The sequence below is a fragment of the Poecilia mexicana genome, unplaced genomic scaffold, assembly GCF_051168715.1.
Source record: "Poecilia mexicana isolate PSO_F unplaced genomic scaffold, ASM5116871v1 scaffold_12, whole genome shotgun sequence".
Classification (NCBI taxonomy): domain Eukaryota; kingdom Metazoa; phylum Chordata; class Actinopteri; order Cyprinodontiformes; family Poeciliidae; genus Poecilia; species Poecilia mexicana.
The window spans coordinates 21,836,763-21,843,038 of record NW_028263381.1 but is presented as its reverse complement, the minus strand read 5'-3'; the positions used below and the strand labels follow the sequence as shown (position 1 = coordinate 21,843,038).

Here is a 6,276-nt window from a genome sequence, read left to right as displayed (position 1 = left end):
GGACAACATGGACATATTGTTGCCATGTGAAGCTGACAGCTGTAAATGATCATTTGCTGACATTTATTCTCCAAAGTCATATTTCTCTGTAATCTTTAATCCAACATGCTGTCAGTGAGCTTTACTCAGTCACTTGTTTTTTACTCAGTGCCTGAGTGGGGCAGACAAAATGAGCCACAGCTGGATAATCTGGGGACAATTAAAGGCTCCCCAAAATGTTCCATGTTGTCCCAAGATGACAAAATGTAACCAGTTAGATTAACGACGTCTCATTGGAGATGAGACTGAATTGATGTCTCTGACTTGATGACATTAGTCTGATTTCTCCTCTTCACCAGCCACTGCTTCAGGGATTTTTGCTGTGTGATGATGGTTGAAGCTGTTGGGCCTTTAATTTGAAAGGTTCCTGTGTGGCTCAGACAGCGATGCTCTAGCATTGCTCTGTCTTTAATGGCTCAGTTAGGATTTGAACACATTTTACACAATGTTGGCACTTTTGACAAAGGTTGATGTAGTTAGTAAATCAAATGCTACTCGTCCTTTTGTTGCTGTAGATCTAGTAAAACTAGATCTTGTCTCCTTCTCTTCACATATTGTTCATCTTGGCAGTCATCAAATAAACAGGTATTTTTGTATTTTTATGTTTGAAATGTTTTTAACATAGATATGTATTTTAAAAAGACAAATGTAATAATTTCCTGCTATCAGGTTCCAGGTGTTTTCTCAGCAAACGTCAGCATGTGAACATAAAGAGTCTCTATTAAATCTAATCTATTAAATATCTCTCATCATGTTGCTTTGAATTAAATCCAGTTTGCTGAGCGTCTGCAGGTGAAGATAAAGACGAGTTATGTTGTGGTCGTTTGGACTAAATCCATAAAGTCTCAAACCAGCCTGGACACAATTTGTCAGATCAGACCAAGACGGAGCCAAAGACGGAAAAACCAGTTTGAGACCGTCTGGATCCCTGGGAAAAAGGGAGGTTCTGGTTCTGGTTCTGTTCTGTTCTGGGGATGACTGTGGGGCTACTGGAGATGATGGTCCAGAGGAACTTTAGATCAAATCAGGAACATTATGGATCACCCTGACCATCCTCTTCATCAGACGGCCTTAGAGAAACAATGTCTTCAGTCAGAGGCTCCTAGAAATGTGCTGCGACACAGACCACTACAGGAGACTTTTCCTGCCCACAACCATCACCACCTACAATAAGTCTTTGAGGAGCCTTGAATAATATGTGTTACATTTAATTTCCCCTTGGGATCAATATGTTTGAATCTGAATCAAGTGTTAAAGTCGTCATGATTGTAGTTCCTTATTCTCACTTTTATACTTTTTATCTTTGTGTTTATATTCTTGTTCAAACTGAAGTTGCTGCTCTGACAGCTGCATTTCTTTACCATGGTACGATAAGCTATACTTTGATTAAACTATCAGTTTTTATGACACTTTTATGTCCCTGTTTATTTAAAGGGTCCAAAGTAAAGAGTGATCCCTTCTACCCAAATAATGGAGTCCAGGACTTGAATCTTTTTCAAAATCTTTGTTCATCAATTAAAAATCCCACATCAGATCCTTGCAATGTCATTTCTTCCCACTGAACACGTAGTATTTCCTGTCTGTGTCCTCAGTTTCCCAGCATGCCCTGCTGGAGTGGTGGAGGTTAATGAGGGGGCGGAGTCTGTCCTCCTGAGCTGCCGATACTCTGATCATTTGCCTGAAGAGCCTCACTGATGTGGAACCGCAGCGATCTCACTCCTAAATCTGTCCACCTGAGGAGAGAAGACAACGATGAGCTCAAAGGCCAGAACCAGAACTTTACAGGCCGGACCTCCATGAACCCTCTGGACAGCAGAACCTTCAGCCTGACTCTGAGGAAACCTCACCTGTCTGACAGTGGAAACTACACCTGCATCATCTACGACGGGAGAGAAGAACTGGAGCTGGCAGCCGTTCACCTGGAGGTCAAAGGTCAGATTAACACCAGATTCTAAAGCTACATGTTGTGAATGAATCTGTTGCAGTGAGAAAACTGATGATGATGGTTGTTGATCCTGGTCTCTGTAACCATGGAGACCAGCAGCAGCAGCATCCCAGAGTGAATGAGTGAAACCCATGGATGGATGAATGAGACCAAGGACTCAGAGGGAATCTATCAGCTGCTCTGTTTGCAGTAGAAACTTGATGTTCATGAAATTATTTGACAACAATTGTGGATAATTAGTAGAGTTGGATCAGGTGGTTTTATAACGAGCATTTTATTAGACTATGTAATCATACAAATCTAATAAAACAAAGTCAAACTAAATCAGATTTAGATGCTCAGATTGGAATCAACTGTAGAAAGACTTGAAGGAAATTCTCTCCTCTCTTGTCTCTTCATCAGTTTATGATTTGTTTTGTAAGCTTTGATTAATATCAAGTTGTAGTTTAGTCCTATTTCTACATTTGTGTTGCTTTTTTCTTCTTCCTTTATTATCTACATTTGACATGAATTGCATTTTGATGTAGTTTTGATCTGTAATTGTTTGTGTATTGTCTCGGCTAGGTCTCTTCAAAGGTTGATTTTTCATCTCACTGAGACACAATTGGTTCAATGAAGATGATATAAATAAATATACAGTAAATGTCATGTAAAAACAGCTGCTTGGTTTTATATCTTTAAATGAAAATCTTTTCTCTACTTGTGAAATTGACACAAATCCTTCTTTAAAAATGTCTGCCTGCTGATTGTGGACGCAGTAACCAGAGAAGACATGGCATCTCATTAACAGTCATCAGATATTTGCCTCTAATTTTCCAGCACAACACAGAAACTCAATGATATTAAATGTTGTAATAATTTCATGTCAGTTTCCTCCCCACTGGTTACATTTGATGTTTCCTCAGATGATCAGGAGGAGGTGGCGATGAATGAAGGAGCAGAGTCTGTTATCCTGCCCTGCAGAACGTCTGCTGACCTTCCTGAGGACACTTCAGTGGACTGGACCCGTCCAGAACCAGAACTCATGATGGTTCATGTGTTTTCAAACAGCAGCAGATCTGACAATAAGCAGGACAGCCTTTATGGCGGCGCACAGAGATGAATAAAGAGCTGCTGAGGACCGGAGACGCCAGTCTGACCCTGAGGGATCCCACTGACAGAGACAGTGGAAGCAACATCTGCACCATCTACAGGGGCCAGGACATCCTGAGACACACAGTGGTTCTGACACAGGTCAAAGGTCACAGAGACACAGCTGGAACAGAATCAGTTACCAGTTCAATGACTTTATGTCATGTTTTGCTGATTCTATGTTGCAGGACTTTGTGTTTAATGATGTGAAGCTCTTTGAAATATCTTGCTGCTGAAATGACAAATAACATTTGATTGATTTGATCTACTGATGAAGGTCAAAGGTCAGAGGAAGGTCAAACCTGATTTGATTTCCACAGGAAGCTTTCCATCCTGGGCCACAGCTCTCCTGGTTCTGCTGGTTCTGCTGGTTCTGGTTCTGATCGTCTCTGCAGGCCTTTTATTTCATCTTCCACATTATTTCATGTCAGGTGAGTCTCTAAACTTTTCTGCCTCTAAATGCAGATGGATAAAATGTGTCCTGTTATCAGAGGGTGGTAACTTTTCATCCTGTCAGATTAAGTCTGGTGTCATTGTAAAAATTCATGTTTATGACTCTACATTCAAAATAACATGTTTGTATTTTGTTGAAAAGCAAAGATCTGCATATTTTTCTCCTGGCATGGATTCACAATCTCAGACTCCTTCTGCAGGTCGTTTGATTCACCAACCAAACATTAAAACTCACCAAAAAATAAACGTCTCACATTTCTAGTCATCAAGAAAATTGTCACGTCTTCAGAAAAGCTGAAAAACTCCAAACTTTACCTGATAGCAATTCCTCATTAGATATAAAGAAAATCTGAGTTTTTGATGGAGATTCACTTCAATATGATTCTTTTATTAAATCATTTGAAAACAGCATTAAAAGCAGAAACAAAAACCAGGAGATGCTCTGGATTGTATTGCAAGATATTCCACCAAAGTCTGGATAAAAATCCCAAGTCAGCATTAAAATCCTGAGTCTAGTTGAGTAGAAGTCATAAAATGTTACATTTTACTTTGAATCAAGTCATTTGGTCAAATACGCAAATTATTAAAAGACATTTTTAGATGAAAAATATATTTTAAAAGGTTTTGTTTGCTGGAGCAAATATCCAAACCCCTCTAACCTCCTGTGGCCTGGAGGGGGCGCACTGACCCTCTGTGGCTTTTACAAGGTTTTTATGTGTGTGGTTCTGGGAACTGACGGTCTGGCAGGACAAATCCCTGCTTCCCCATGTAACGATCCTCCTTAGCGTTATGCTAAGACCACAGGAGGGCTAACAGGGAGAAACCTCCAGTAGAAGCAGAAAATGAACCAGAAAAAGTTCCAGTGTGAGCTAAACTGTCAACGGTTGTTGAGAAAGTAAATTTGCTAGAAACTTGTGAGGCCTGAGCAGGTGAAAAACATGTGTGGCAGATTGCAGGGTGAGCCTCCACATGGATCGGTAACATCTACCGTATTTAGGAAGATCTGCCAGCCTAGTTTTGGAATAATGACGTCTGAATAGCACTTTAAACTGAACCAAGCTCAGGCGGCACATGGAGAAGTTTGAATGGCTGTCAGGGCTGATTCCCACCAACGTTCATCAAAAACCAGCCCCAGTTCAGGCTCCCAGGCTCTCCTGGTGTTTGGAGCTAAAAAGACATCATATGATTGGACTGAGTTATAAATCCTTGAAATTAGAGCCTTTAGTGGCAGCGGGGGGTTCAGCTGTATAAGTTCAGCCCATGGCTGCTCAGGTGGCAGGTGAGGGAAATGGGAAAATAAGGATTTTTCACAGGCATTTTATTCTACAACAGTCGTATTTAAAGCGAGTGCCGTCGCTTTAAATCCGACTTTCTGCTTGTTGTTTCCTCAGAGTAGCAGGTTTGGCTGGAATATGGAGTAAAGTGGGTCCTGCTGCCCTGCAGAACCACAACCCGACTGCCTCACCAGGCTAAGGTGGAGTGGACAGATGGAGACAACAGGAAGGTCCATGTGTATCAGAACGGTTGTGACCAACCTGGAGAACAGGACCAGCTCTACAGAACCAGAACCAAGATGGAGGACAAGCTTCAACATGGAGACCTCAGTCTGACCCTGAACCACCCCACACCTGAAGATGGAAAGATTTACACCTGCAGCATCTGCAGCAGAGAGGAAACCATCCTGATGAAGAAACGGGTTCATCTACAGGTCAGAGGTCAGTGGTTGGACTCTGCTGCAGGGTTCTGGTTCTGTCCCAGTTTGATCAAACACTTTGGAGGAAGAGTTGATCTAGAACCTGTGAGTCAGGAACAGGATTAGTTCTCCCTGTTCCTGCCGGGTCAGTTGGACCCAGTGTTTGATTGATCTGTGAAGAACTGACCCTGATCTGGGTTCTGCTGGTACTGAAGGAGTCCTGGTGACCCTCGCCTCCCTGTCTCTGTCTTCTCTTCTTTCTGCAGGGAAGCAGCTCAGATCTGGCGACCTCTGACCTTCTGGACCAGATCAGCTCTGAGGTCAGAGAAGCTAAAGCTAATTTCATTTATGTAGCACATTTTCAGCAACAAGGCAAAGCAAAGAGCTTCATAGGAATTAAACAGGAAATACAGACAAAATAATAAACCAAGGTAAAGAGCAGAAGGAGAGAAATCTAATCATGTTGATCCAAAGGAAATAAACTAAATACTCCTCTTAAGGGTCACCAGGGTGGAAGAATCTGAGGTTAAAGGTCGTTGCTAAGGTGGTTTTTCTGGACTCCAACTTTGATCTAGTCTCTGTTTTGGGTTGCTAGGTAAGTATAAGTAAGTGTTGCTCTAAACTTGTAAAAGTAATTAGTACTTTTACAAGTTTCTAAGTAATAATAAAAACTAAATGTTCTGGTTCTGGAGGAATTTTTCTGGATTCTAAGTTTGTTCTGATTCCTTTTCTGGGTTGCAATAATAGGAGTCTTGCTGCATCAGCTCCTCCCACTCGTCTCCCAGTCCAGAATAAAGTCCAGAGGATCAGAGTGAATCTGGACTGGGACAGAGGAAAGCTGTCCTTCTCTGACCTGGATACTAACACACACACATACACGCACACACACACACACACACACACACACACACACACACACCCACGCACACACACACACACACACACACACACACACACACACACACACACACACACACACACAGGCGCACACACACTCACCCACATTCTGTCCAAC

The 6,276-nt window shown here is 42.0% G+C and overlaps 1 long non-coding RNA gene across 1 annotated transcript; it reads left to right on the top strand.

The window, feature by feature from the left end:
* Positions 1-3,480: 3,480 nt before the first annotated feature.
* LOC148156067 (uncharacterized) lies at positions 3,481-5,976 on the top strand. Its single transcript, XR_015764759.1, has 3 exons — positions 3,481-3,546; positions 4,960-5,283; positions 5,528-5,976. It is a non-coding gene; the product is annotated as an uncharacterized LOC148156067 (long non-coding RNA).
* The last annotated feature ends 300 nt before the right edge of the window (positions 5,977-6,276 follow it).